Source organism: Macaca nemestrina, chromosome 19, assembly GCF_043159975.1.
Source record: "Macaca nemestrina isolate mMacNem1 chromosome 19, mMacNem.hap1, whole genome shotgun sequence".
In the NCBI taxonomy this organism is placed as follows: domain Eukaryota; kingdom Metazoa; phylum Chordata; class Mammalia; order Primates; family Cercopithecidae; genus Macaca; species Macaca nemestrina.
In genome coordinates, this window is record NC_092143.1 from 13,767,012 (window position 1) to 13,781,151 (window position 14,140).

Consider the following 14,140-nt stretch of genomic DNA (forward strand, 5'->3'; position numbering starts at 1 on the left):
GAAATGTTATGTAGGTTTTTTAGTATATTCCTCTGATTGGAAAATATAAACAAGATTGCAAATGCAGGGCAAAATGTCACTGCTGGTTTATCCAGGGCCCATTTCAGGCGAGAGCATTTTTTCTTATTTGCTTGGTTTCAGCCCAGAGTGTTTCTCAGTCTAGCAATGCTGACAGCTGCCACCAGTCTTCAGTCAGAAGTGGAACATTATTTGAAATGCTTTTCACTTCCGCCGAAATGTATGACCATTATAGAAAGTTTGGAATATAGAAGAGTATAAACAAAGCCACAATATTTCATTATTGAGATATAATTACGACTACCCTTCATTTTTCTTGTGTGTTTTATATAAAGGGGTTCAAATTAAAGGGCTTTTTCCTTCGAATTATAAATGATGATTTTTAACTTTAAATTTAATTGAGAAATATTTTAATCATATATTTAATGGAGAAAAAATAGCACTTGGTAGAAAAGTCACCCAGATGTCATGAGTGTTATTTTTTGTCATATTTACTTTAAACTGTTTTCGAGGGAGGAGAATGTTGCAGAAATTTCTAAGCTTCACCTTTTAGACAAATTTCACTTATTTCAATCATGGTAATTACCGTGACAAATTTTGTCAGTTTTCTCTGCCTAGACTTACAAAGTTATCTAATTGCTTTATGCTAAGAGTATTAGGGGACATTGCCTTGTAATTGTGAAACACTTATATAATTAGTATCATACAGTATCCTAATTTAAACATTCTTTTTTCAATGAATCCAATTTATACTTGCTTCCCAGTGGACAAATGTGAATATTTCTCTAGGTATAAAATAGTAAAATATAACTGCTACTTTATATACACATTGTAAAATTTATTGCTTTTGGCCAAATTGTTCTCCAAAATAGTGTCCAAATTTTCAATTTTATGAGTGTTCTATAGATCTGCTTTCTATACATTGTCATCAATAGCTGGTATTAAAATAATTACTTATTGATTACATAATTACATATTGATTTAAAAGTACAATATTGCTGTATATTTTTGTTGTTGTTTTATTACATATATTTTAAGCATAAGTGGATAATAAAAGTACAACTATCCAAATACTCATGACCCAAATTCAACAATTATCATCATTTTACCACAATGATTTTGCCTATCCTCCCATTTTTTTGAAATATTTTAAAGAAAATATACTTTTTCTCGACACATCCTGTCATTTCTAATACCAATATGCTTCAAGTATACATGACTAAAAATAGGACATGTTTTTATATAACAAGAAGGAAACGTTCAATGACCAACAAAATTGGCAATACTTTCTCATTATCATCTGTTGCTTATCTCTACATTAGTATTATTATACCTTATGCAGTAAGTATTTTTTTTTAATTTATTTATTATTATTATACTTTAAGTTGTAGGGTACATGTGCATAACGTGCAGGTTTGTTACATATGTATACTTGTGCCTTGTTGGTGTGCTGCACCCATCAACTCGTCATTTACATCAGGTATAACTCCCAATGCAATCCTTCCCCCCTCCCCCCTCCCCCCTCCCCATGATAGGCCCCGGTGTGTGATGTTCCCCTTCCTGAGTCCAAGTGATCTCATTGTTCAGTTCCCACCTATGAGTGAGAACATGCGGTGTTTGGTTTTCTGTTCTTGTGATAGTTTGCTAAGAATGATGGTTTCCAGCTGCATCCATGTCCCTACAAAGGACACAAACTCATCCTTTTTGATGGCTGCATAGTATTCCGTGGTGTATATGTGCCACATTTTCTTAATCCAATCTGTCACTGATGGACATTTGGGTTGATTCCAAGTCTTTGCTATTGTGAATAGTGCCGCAATAAACATACGTGTGCATGTGTCTTTATAGCAGCATAATTTATAATCTTTGGGTATATACCCAGTAATGGGATGGCTGGGTCATATGGTACATCTAGTTCTAGATCCTTGAGGAACCGCCATACTGTTTTCCATAATGGTTGAACTAGTTTACAATCCCACCAACAGTGTAAAAGTGTTCCTATTTCTCCACATCCTCTCCAGCACCTGTTGTTTCCTGACTTTTTAATGATCGCCATTCTAACTGGTGTGAGATGGTATCTCATTGTGGTTTTGATTTGCATTTCTCTGATGGCCAGTGATGATGAGCATTTTTTCATGTGTCTGTTGGCTGTATGAATGTCTTCTTTTGAGAAATGTCTGTTCATATCCTTTGCCCACTTTTTGATGGGGTTGTTTGGTTTTTTCTTGTAAATTTGTTTGAGTTCTTTGAAGGTTCTGGATATTAGCCCTTTGTCAGATGAGTAGATTGCAAAAATTTTCTCCCATTCTGTAGGTTGCCTGTTCACTCTGATGGTAGTTTCTTTTGCTGTGCAGAAGCTCTTTAGTTTAATGAGATCCCATTTGTCAATTTTGGCTTTTGCTGCCGTTGCTTTTGGTGTTTTAGACATGAAGTCTTTGCCCATGCCTAGGTCCTGAATGGTACTACCTAGGTTTTCCTCTAGGATTTTTATGGTATTAGGTCTAACATTTAAGTCTCTAATCCATCTTGAATTAATTTTCGTATAAGGAGTAAGGAAAGGATCCAGTTTCAGCTTTCTACTTACGGCTAGCCAATTTTCCCAGCACCATTTATTAAATAGGGAATCCTTTCCCCATTTCTTGTTTCTCTCAGGTTTGTCAAAGATCAGATGGCTGTAGATGTGTGGTATTATTTCTGAGGACTCTGTTCTGTTCCATTGGTCTATATGTCTGTTTTGGTACCAGTACCATGCTGTTTTGGTTACTGTAGCTTTGTAGTATAGTTTGAAGTCAGGTAGCGTGATGCCTCCAGCTTTGTTCTTTTGACTTAGGATTGTCTTGGAGATGCGGGCTCTTTTTTGGTTCCATATGAACTTTAAAGCAGTTTTTTCCAATTCTGTGAAGAAACTCGTTGGTAGCTTGATGGGGATGGCATTGAATCTATAAATTACCTTGGGCAGTATGGCCATTTTCACGATATTGATTCTTCCTATCCATGAGCATGGTATGTTCTTCCATTTGTTTGTGTCCTCTTTGATTTCACTGAGCAGTGGTTTGTAGTTCTCCTTGAAGAGGTCCTTTACATCCCTTGTAAGTTGGATTCCTAGGTATTTTATTCTCTTTGAAGCAATTGTGAATGGAAGTTCATTCCTGATTTGGCTCTCTGTTTGTCTGTTACTGGTGTATAAGAATGCTTGTGATTTTTGCACATTAATTTTGTATCCTGAGACTTTGCTGAAGTTGCTTGTCAGCTTAAGGAGATTTTGGGCTGAGACAATGGGGTTTTCTAAATATACAATCATGTCATCTGCAAACAGGGACAATTTGACTTCTTCTTTTCCTAACTGAATACCCTTGATTTCTTTCTCTTGCCTAATTGCCCTAGCCAGAACTTCCAACACTATGTTGAATAGGAGTGGTGAGAGAGGGCATCCCTGTCTTGTGCCAGTTTTCAAAGGGAATTTTTCCAGTTTTTGCCCATTCAGTATGATATTGGCTGTTGGGTTTGTCATAGATAGCTCTTATTATTTTGAGGTACATTCCATCAATACCGAATTTATTGAGCGTTTTTAAATGAAGGGCTGTTGAATTTTGTCAAAAGCCTTTTCTGCATTTATTGAGATAATCATGTGGTTCTTGTCTTTGGTTCTGTTTATATGCTGGATTATGTTTATTGATTTGCGAATGTTGAACCAGCCTTGCATCCCAGGGATGAAGCCCACTTGATCATGGTGGATAAGCTTTTTGATGTGTTGCTGAACCCGGTTTGCCAGTATTTTATTGAGGATTTTTGCATCGATGTTCATCAGGGATATTGGTCTAAAATTCTCTTTTTTTGTTGTGTCTCTGCCAGGCTTTGGTATCAGAATGATGTTGGCCTCATAAAATGAGTTAGGGAGGATTCCCTCTTTTTCTATTGATTGGAATAGTTTCAGAAGGAATGGTACCAACTCCTCCTTGTACCTCTGGTAGAATTCAGCTGTGAATCCATCTGGTCCTGGACTTTTTTTGGTTGGTAGGCTATTAATTATTGCCTCAATTTCAGAGCCTACTATTGGTCTATTCAGGGATTCAACTTCTTCCTGGTTTAGTCTTGGAAGAGTGTAAGTGTCCAGGAAATTATCCATTTCTTCTAGATTTTCCAGTTTATTTGCGTAGAGGTGTTTATAGTATTCTCTGATGGTAGTTTGTATTTCTGTGGGGTCGGTGGTGATATCCCCTTTATCATTTTTAATTGCGTAGATTTGATTCTTCTCTCTTTTCTTCTTTATTAGTCTGGCTAGTGGTCTGTCAATTTTGTTGATCTTTTCAAAAAACCAACTCCTAGATTCATTGATTTTTTGGAGTGTTTTTTGTGTCTCTATCTCCTTCAGTTCTGCTCTGATCTTAGTTATTTCTTGCCTTCTGCTAGCTTTCGAATGTGTTTGCTCTTGCTTCTCTAGCTCTTTTAATTGCGATGTTAGAGTGTCAATTTTAGATCTTTCCTGCTTTCTCTTGTGGGCATTTAGTGCTATAAATTTCCCTCTACACACTGCTTTAAATGTGTCCCAGAGATTCTGGTATGTTGTATCTTTGTTCTCATTGGTTTCAAAGAACATCTTTATTTCTGCCTTCATTTCGTTATGTACCCAGTAGTCATTCAGGAGCAGGTTGTTCAGTTTCCATGTAGTTGAGCGGTTTTGATTGAGTTTCTTAGTCCTGAGTTCTAGTTTGATTGCACTGTGGTCTGAGAGACAGTTTGTTATAATTTCTGTTCTTGTACATTTGCTGAGGAGTGCTTTACTTCCAATTACGTGGTCAATTTTGGAGTAAGTACGATGTGGTGCTGAGAAGAATGTATATTCTGTTGATTTGGGGTGGAGAGTTCTGTAGATGTCTATTAGGTCTGCTTGCTGCAGAGATGAGTTCAATTCCTGGATATCCTTGTTAACTTTCTGTCTCGTTGATCTGTCTAATGTTGACAGTGGAGTGTTGAAGTCTCCCATTATTATTGTATGGGAGTCTAAGTCTCTTTGTAAGTCTCTAAGGACTTGCTTGATGAATCTGGGTGCTCCTGTATTGGGTGCATATATATTTAGGATAGTTAGCTCTTCCTGTTGAATTGATCCCTTTACCATTATGTAATGGCCTTCTTTGTCTCTTTTGATCTTTGATGGTTTAAAGTCTGTTTTATCAGAGACTAGGATTGCAACCCCCCTTTTTTTTGTTCTCCATTTGCTTGGTAAATCTTCCTCCATCCCTTTATTTTGAGCCTATGTATGTCTCTGCGTGTGAGATGGGTCTCCTGAATACAGCAGACTGATGGGTCTTGACTCTTTATCCAGTTTGCCAGTCTGTGTCTTTTAATTGGAGCATTTAGTCCATTTACATTTAAGGTTAAGATTGTTATGTGTGAACTTGATCCTGCCATTATGATATTAACTGGTTATTTTGCTCGTTAGTTGATGCAGTTTCTTCCTAGCCTCGATGGTCTTTACATTTTGGCATGTTTTTGCAATGGCTGGTACCGGTTGTTCCTTTCCATGTTGAGTGCTTCCTTCAGGGTCTCTTGTAAGGCAGGCCTAGTGGTGACAAAATCTCTAAGCATTTGCTTATCTGTAAAGGATTTTATTTCTCCTTCACTCATGAAACTTAGTTTGGCTGGATATGAAATTCTGGGTTTAAAATTCTTTTCTTTAAGAATGTTGAATATTGGCCCCCACTCTCTTCTGGCTTGGAGAGTTTCTGCCGAGAGATCTGCTGTTAGTCTGATGGGCTTCCCTTTGTGGGTAACCCGACCTTTCTCTCTGGCTGCCCTTAAGATTTTTTCCTTCATTTCAACTTTGGTGAATCTGGCAATTATGTGTCTTGGAGTTGCTCTTCTCGAGGAGTATCTTTGTGGCATTCTCTGTATTTCCTGGATTTGAATGTTGGCCTGCCCTACTAGGTTGGGGAAGTTTTCCTGGATGATATCCTGAAGAGTGTTTTCCAACTTGGTTCCATTTTCCCCCTCACTTTCAGGCACCCCAATCAGACGTAGATTTGGTCTTTTTACATAATCCCATACTTCTTGCAGGCTTTGTTCATTTCTTTTTCTTCTTTTTTCTTTTGGTTTCTCTTCTCGCTTCATTTCATTCATTTGATCCTCAATCGCAGATACTCTTTCTTCCAGTTGATCGAGTCGGTTACTGAAGCTTGTGCATTTGTCACGTATTTCTCGTGTCATGGTTTTCATCTCTTTCATTTCGTTTAGGATCTTCTCTGCATTAATTACTCTAGCCATCAATTCTTCCACTTTTTTTTCAAGATTTTTAGTTTCTTTGCACTGGGTACGTAATTCCTCCTTTAGCTCTGAGAAATTTGATGGACTGAAGCCTTCTTCTCTCATCTCGTCAAAGTCATTCTCCGTCCAGCTTTGATCCGTTGCTGGCGATGAGCTGCGCTCCTTTGCCGGGGGAGATGCGCTCTTATTTTTGGAATTTCCAGCTTTTCTGCCCTGCTTTTTCCCCATCTTTGTGGTTTTATCTGCCTCTGGTCTTTGATGATGGTGATGTACTGATGGGGTTTTGGTGTAGGTGTCCTTCCTGTTTGATAGTTTTCCTTCTAACAGTCAGGACCCTCAGCTGTAGGTCTGTTGGAGATTGCTTGAGGTCCACTCCAGACCCTGTTTGCCTGGGTATCAGCAGCAGAGGCTGCAGAAGATAGAATATTTCTGAACAGCGAGTGTACCTGTCTGATTCTTGCTTTGGAAGCTTCCTCTCAGGGGTGTACTCCACCCTGTGAGGTGTTGGGTATCAGACTGCCCCTAGTGGGGGATGTCTCCCAGTTAGGCTGCTCAGGGGTCAGGGACCCACTTGAGCAGGGAGTCTGTCCCTTCTCAGATCTCAACCTCCGTGTTGGGAGATCCACTGCTCTCTTCAAAGCTGTCAGACAGAGTCATTTGCGTCTGCAGAGTTTTCTGCTGCTTTTGTTGTTGTATAGTTGTGCCCTGTCCCCAGAGGTGGAGTCTACAGAGACAGGCAGGTTTCCTTGAGCTGCTGTGAGCTCCACCCAGTTTGAGCTTCCCAGCGGCTATGTTTACCTACTTAAGCCTCGGCAATGGCGGGCGCCCCTCCCCCAGCCTCGCTGCTGCCTTGCCGGTAGATCACAGACTGCTGTGCTAGCAATGAGGGAGGCTCCGTGGGTGTGGGACCCTCCCGGCCAGGCGTGGGATATGATCTCCTGGTGTGCCTGTTTGCTTAAAGCGCAGTATTGGGGTGGGAGTTACCCGATTTTCCAGGTGTTGTGTGTCTCAGTTCCCCTGGCTAGGAAAAGGGATTCCCTTCCCCCTTGCGCTTCCCAGGTGAGGCAATGCCTCGCCCTGCTTCAGCTCTCGCTGGTCGGGCTGCAGCAGCTGACCAGCACCGATCGTCCGGCACTCCCCAGTGAGATGAACCCAGTACCTCAGTTGAAAATGCAGAAATCACCGGTCTTCTGTGTCGCTGGCGCTGGGAGTTGGAGACTGGAGCTGTTCCTATTCGGCCATCTTGCTCCGCCTGCAGTAAGTATTATACCTTATACAGACTAATTTTTTATAAATCCATAAAAATGCAAATATAAAAACAGTTTTGTAAAGTCATGACCCGAACAATGCCCACATTTTACACTAGTTCTACAATATCTTAAATCTTTCTCAATCTAGAACAATATCTTTCCTATACTCCTTTTTTTGATGTATCAAATAAACTAGATCAATTTTGTGGTAGATCAATGCTTTTTAAAATTTATTGTATATTCAGACCTTGTGGTAAGTGTGATAAAATGCAGACTCAAAGTTGGTACCTGTGAAGAAGCTCAAGATTTGGCATTTGTAGTGAGATGTTCCTATTCCATAGATTACACTGTGGGTAGCAAATCTGTAGAAAGACACAATTTGGGTTTAAATGATTGGTTCTTTTTACTTTGTTTACTTTGTTTCCCATTTAGTTTGTTCTTTTATTACAGGTTAATTTCCTGTAAGTTGAAAATTAGCTTTCAACTTTTTTTTGTAAAATAATTTATAGGCAATGTTCTTTATAAAGGTCATATCATAACACATCAGAAGCATCTAGTATCTGTTGTTCCGCAGTTAGTTGTCTAATTTGTTTCTAAAGGTTTTGACAAGTCAAGATTTTTAACAACATTAATGAAGTATAATTGGCACAATAATCTGCATATACTCAAGTTGAATTGAATGTTTGACATATATCTGCTTCTGAGACTGTCATCACAATGCAGATAATAAGCACACTCATCATTACCTTCAGAAGTCTCCTCGTGTCCCTTCATCATCCTTCCCTCCCATCCTCATTTTCCCGCAGTTCTTAGTCTGATTTCAGTCACTGTGATTGTTTTAAATTTTCTAAAATCAGATGCAAAAGGAAACATACAATCTGAATTTGTTGGCAGGCTTGTTTTATTCATTATTCTTTTGAGATATTACTGTATCGGTAGTTCATTTCTTTTCACTGCTGAGTATCATTACATTGCATAGACATATTACACTTTCTTAGCACATTGACTTGCTGAAAGACATTTTACTTTTTCCAGTTTTTGTCTGTTACAAATAAACCTGCTCTGATATTCAGGTAAGCATCTTCATATGGAAATATTAATTTTATTTGTCTTAGGTAGATATCTAGATAGATATCCTAGATATGTACCTAATATCTAGAATGGCTGGATCTTATGGTAGGCATATGTTTAACTTTGTAACCAATTGCCAAATTGTTTTCTAAATACTCATGCGATTTTACATTCACACTAGCAGTTTTTGAGAGGTACAGTTGCTCTATATTCTCTTCAATACTTGATATGGTCAATCTTTTAATTATATTCATTCTAGTAAGAATTTACTGGTATCTAATTGTAGTTTTAATCTGCATTTACCTGTTGAAACTGAAGATGTTGATTATCTTTTTTTAAACTTATTTTACATGTCAACTCTTTGTGATATGTCTCTTTAAATATTTTGCTTATTTAAAAAATTGTGATGACTTTTTGTTTCCAAGTTTTGAAAGTCCTTGTACATTCTGGATGCAAGATATATAATTAACGAATACTCGCCCCGTCTGTGACTTGTCTTCTCATTTAATTATCATCTGAGGTAGACCACATAATGGCTCTCAGAGAGATCAAGGTCTTCACTCCTAAAACCAAGACTGTGACCTCTGTAGATAAATATGAGATTCAGTTAATGGTCTTTAGATAGGAAAATTATCCTGGATTCTCCAAGATGACTTTGAAGGCAATTATAAGTGTCATTATAAAAGGGAGAAGAGGTAAATTTGACACAACAGACAAAGAGAAGCCAATGTGAAGATAGAGTAGAGAGAAATTTGAAGATGCTTTGCTGCTGGCCTAGAGGAGGGACATGAACCAAGGTACGCAAGGAATAGAATACACTTTGAGAAGCTGGAAAATGTAAGGAAATAGATGCTCCTCTAGAGACTCGATGGAAGAACGACCTTTCTGGCACGGTGGTTCCAGTCCAGTGAAATTCATTTTAAACATCTCCCCTGTAGAACTGTAAGACAATAAATGTGTATCATTTTAAGCACTGAGTTGTGGGAATTCTTTACAGTAGCCATGGGATCGGATACAGAGATTATCTCAATTTTGATACGGTCCAGTTTATCAGTTTTTAACACGTGCGCTCTTGATATTGTTGTAAGAAATCTTTGCCAAAGAAATTACAAGTATTTCATCTAAATTTGTATTCACTTTTTGTGACCTTGTGCACGGTAAAGTATGGATCAAAGTATCTTTTTCTCAAGTGAATACTCAGGTGTTTTAGCACAAAGACTGTTATTTCTCTATTGATTTGCTTTTTGAACTTTTTCAAAAATCAGTTGATTACATAAATGTAGGTGTATTTGTGCACTTTGTGGTGTATTCTACTAAATTATTTGTTGATCCAATACTTTACCATAATGATTACTGTAGCATTATGTCTTAAAGTCAGATGGCATAGTCTTCCAAATTTCCTCTTCTTTTAAAATGTTCCTTAAGTTATTCTAAGCCCAATGCTTTTGCATATATAATTATAGAATAAGCATGCAAGTTTTATAAAAATACCTGTTTGAAATTTTATTTTATGTTTTAATTTTAATTTAGCTGTATTTTTAAAATTGTGTTTATACAACACTTTGGAGAGAATTGACGTTTTGAACCATTTTGAGTTTTCTGGTCCAGTATCATAATAAATATCTCCAATTATATTGATTTTTCTTGATCCCTCTTAGCAGTATTTTATAGTGTTCAATAGAGAGGTATTGCATATTTTTTGGTAGAGTTATGTCACAATCTTTGAATTCTTTACATTATCATAAAATGTACTGTTGTATAAATTTTAAATTTTGATTATGCATTGCTAGTAAATAGAAATATAATTGATTTTAATATTGACCTTGTATCATCCAACCCTGCTAAAATTACCTGTACATTTTACCAATATTTTTATAGATTTCATAAGATTTTCTATATGTGTAATTATGCCCTGTATAAATAAACATATTTTTATTTTATCTTTTTAATCTAGATGCTTCTAATTTCTTATTTCATTGGATAGAATTTTCAGTATAATGTTGAATAGAAATGAATCAATTTGCATTATAGATTTGTCTGTTTCTTCTTGTAATACAATAAGGTTTTATTTCATCTTTTATTTCATCTATTTTGAGGCATTGTTATTAAGTGTATAAACATTTAGAATAGTTGTGCCCTGTTAATGAATTGACATAATTCTTATAAAATGATACTGTTTTAGATTATAAAATGCCATTATCTTTTATAATTATGAAATGACATTGTTTATCACTTATAATTATGAAATTTATTATTATGAAATGATATTGTTTATCAGTGCTAATATTCTTTGCCCCAAAATCTACATTATCTAATATTATGGCCATTGTAGCTTTCTTTTGACTAGAGTTAGCAAGATATGTGTTTTTCATTCTTTAAATTCTTACCTACTGAACCTTTATATTTTAAATCATTTCTAAAGACATATTGTTGAGTCTTTTTAAAAATCTAATAATCTTTATGTCATACTTTGTTTTTTATCCCATTCATATTTAGTGTGATTATTATGATGATTAATATTAAACATACCACTTTGTTACTTGTATGTTTTTTTCACCTGTCTTTTGCTCGCTTTTTTCTTTTATTTCTTCTTTGGATTGAGTATTCTTTAGGCTTCAGTTTTATCTATTTTGTAGCCTGCAGTAAATTCTGTTACTTTATTTTAGTAGTTGCTTTAGGTTTATTGTATGCATATGTACCCTTATTGTAATCTATTTTAAGTTATATCATACCACTTTATATATGGTTTATAGAGTTTAAAATAGCATATTCCTAACCTTTATGCTATTAATTTCATACATTTTACTTCTGCAAATGATGTATGCCCCACAATCCTTGTTATTATGTTTGCTTTAACAGCCAATTTTCCTTTAATGATAATAAAATTTAAAAAGGTCTTTCTATTTACTGATAGACCTTCCATTTCTGGTGATTCTATTTTTGCATAGATCCAGATTTCTTTCTAGTATTATTTTATTTATTCTTGAAGGACTTCTTTAATCATTTATTGTATTGTAGTTCCCCTTGTGTGCTGATGCTGTACACCAAAAAGAGTCTTCATCCCACTTTCCTTTACCGAAGATTAGGAATATGGCTTTGGGGTAACAAATGTGATTTGTTCAGGCCTGGCTATAGGCAGCTATAAAGACTTGACCTGGCAGTACAGTACTCACTGCGAAAACATTCCCTTGTCACACCAGATTTGATGCACAACCAGTGCACTGCACTGGCTGGAGGGAGTTGCAGTCAAGGAGACTGCCCCTTCTGTTAGGTCACGCTCTTCTGTGTTTACATTCCTAGCCCCAGGGTTAAAGTGTAAGAGGGCTTTATCTGTGGCCTTGGACAGAGCTCTTTCTCAAGCATTTCTGATGAGATTTCTCATCTGATGCATTTCTCAAGCATCTCCTTATTGACTAAAGTGGGTGAAACCTTGAAGACCGTTTCCTACTCTGACAATGTACTTAGTACTTTTTCACTCTCAACACTCCCCTTGCACTCCCCTGACCCCAGAGTCCATAAAATTGACTTAGTTGCTTGTAGCACTACCATTATAATGGAGTGATCCACACGTCTGTGCTTATCCTCTGATTCAATTAGAGTGTTGTTCCATGGAGGAAATGAAAAAAGGAGATGCAACAATTTCTTTGGTTTTAACTTCTTGCTTATACCATTGCAGTAAGTGTCTAAAGGCTTACCTCTTTAACTTTTTACTTGTTCTTTGAATTAGCTTCTCCAATACCTGACAGCTCAGTTTCTTCTCTTTCAATTCAGCTGATCTCTTTATAAAAATCACTGTAGTTGTTTGAGAAAATCTCACTTAAATTGATTTCATTTTCAATACTTTAAAAATGTTTCTGCACTGTCATTTGGCATGTATTGTTTGAGATGAGGCATCTGCTATCAACTTCATCTTTGTTATTCTGTATATAACATGTCGTTGACTACCTTTCAGATTTTCTCATTATTAATGGTTTTGAGTAATTTAATCATGATGTGCCTTGGTATAATATTTTTTAATATCTGCACTTAAGTTTTGTTAAGCATTTTGCATGTATGAGTTTCTAAATTTCATTGGTTCTAGAAACTGCAATTGTACATAAATAAGAATATTTGAAATTGTCTCACAACTCAATGATAGTTTGTTCATTTTTAATTTTTTAACTTTTTCTCATTATGTTTTTTCAGATGATTTATACTTCTGTCTTCAATCTGTCTTTTTTCTCAGCGTGAATAATATGCCATTAATCATATGCAGTGTATTTCATCACAAACGTTGTAGCATTATTCTCTAAAAGTTTAATCTTTATTTTATTTTCAGTTTTTCTACTTAACACGTTCAAACTTTCTTCTGGTTTCTTGAACATATATTTTGTATCCTAGTCTACTAAAGATGTCATGCAATGGGAATTGGCTATGAATATGTTTGATGAATATTTTATATTACATCTAATCAAGCCCCTAAACATTTATTTAAAACATGGAGGATAAAGAAACATGCTGAATCACACAACAGTGATACAATTATCAAAATTCAGACTATGTGAAACTCTATAGGACAAATAACCTTGACTCTTCAGCATATAAATGAAAAGAAAAACTAGAAACAGAGAGAGGAAATCTGTAGACCAAATGAGACTTGAGAAATGTATCAAAAAACTGTATTGTGTGAACATATTTAAGTCTTAATTCAAAGACAAAGATTTTTAATTTGAACACTATGAATATTTTGTTATATTAAAAACTTTTTCTTAATTTTAAACTTTGACTTTGATTTTTAAGGGTGTGTACACACACTTATGTAGCATTTATACTTGTGTATGTGTATGTGTGTGTGTGTGTCTTCAATGGTTAAAATGATATGAATTTGAAATTGGTTTTAATATTAAAAAGTGAGCATGAATAGAGATGACACAATATTGACCATATGTTGGTAATTACTGAAGCAGGGTAATGATACCTAGGTATTCATTACACTATTTTATATATCTTTATATGTATCAAAATACCATAATATAAAGTTCACAAAAATTATACTCACTGAAACACAGCCAGCTAACTTCATATCAGTGTTGGTGATAATTTGCCAAACTTATAAAAAGTATCTTTCTCATGAATAATATTGTACCAGTTCCAAATATTGTTATTCATCAGCTACTGCAAATACATATTTTAGCAATTTCTAAAGCGCAGATTTATCTGAATTTCAAATACGTAACATAAAGATAAATTTCACCTTTTTCACCTCAGCTGAATTTCTCTATGACCTTCATTAAGTAAACTTTTAACAAGGAGTACATCTGCTTAAAGGGAGTACACCGGGACCACAGAATCCCTGTGTACTTTCTTAATTAGGTGTTTTTTAACAACTCTTCTTAACACGAGCCAAAGACCTAAAAAATCTCTAAGGAGTCATTCAAAAATACATGCAGAAGATTCAAAACATAATCATGCAGAAAAAGTCCTAACATGAACTCTGGCTTTTCTGTTGATTATATTATATTAAACTCCATTGTGAAGCTTACAAAATTATTTTTTCTTCA

At 35.7% G+C, this 14,140-nt stretch overlaps 1 protein-coding gene across 4 annotated transcripts in view; it reads left to right on the forward strand.

The window, feature by feature from the left end:
- Nucleotides 1-14,140, forward strand: part of LOC105476966 (cadherin 19) — a 104,121-nt gene that overhangs the window by 22,216 nt on the left and 67,765 nt on the right. The gene's annotated exons all lie outside the window — the stretch shown is intronic.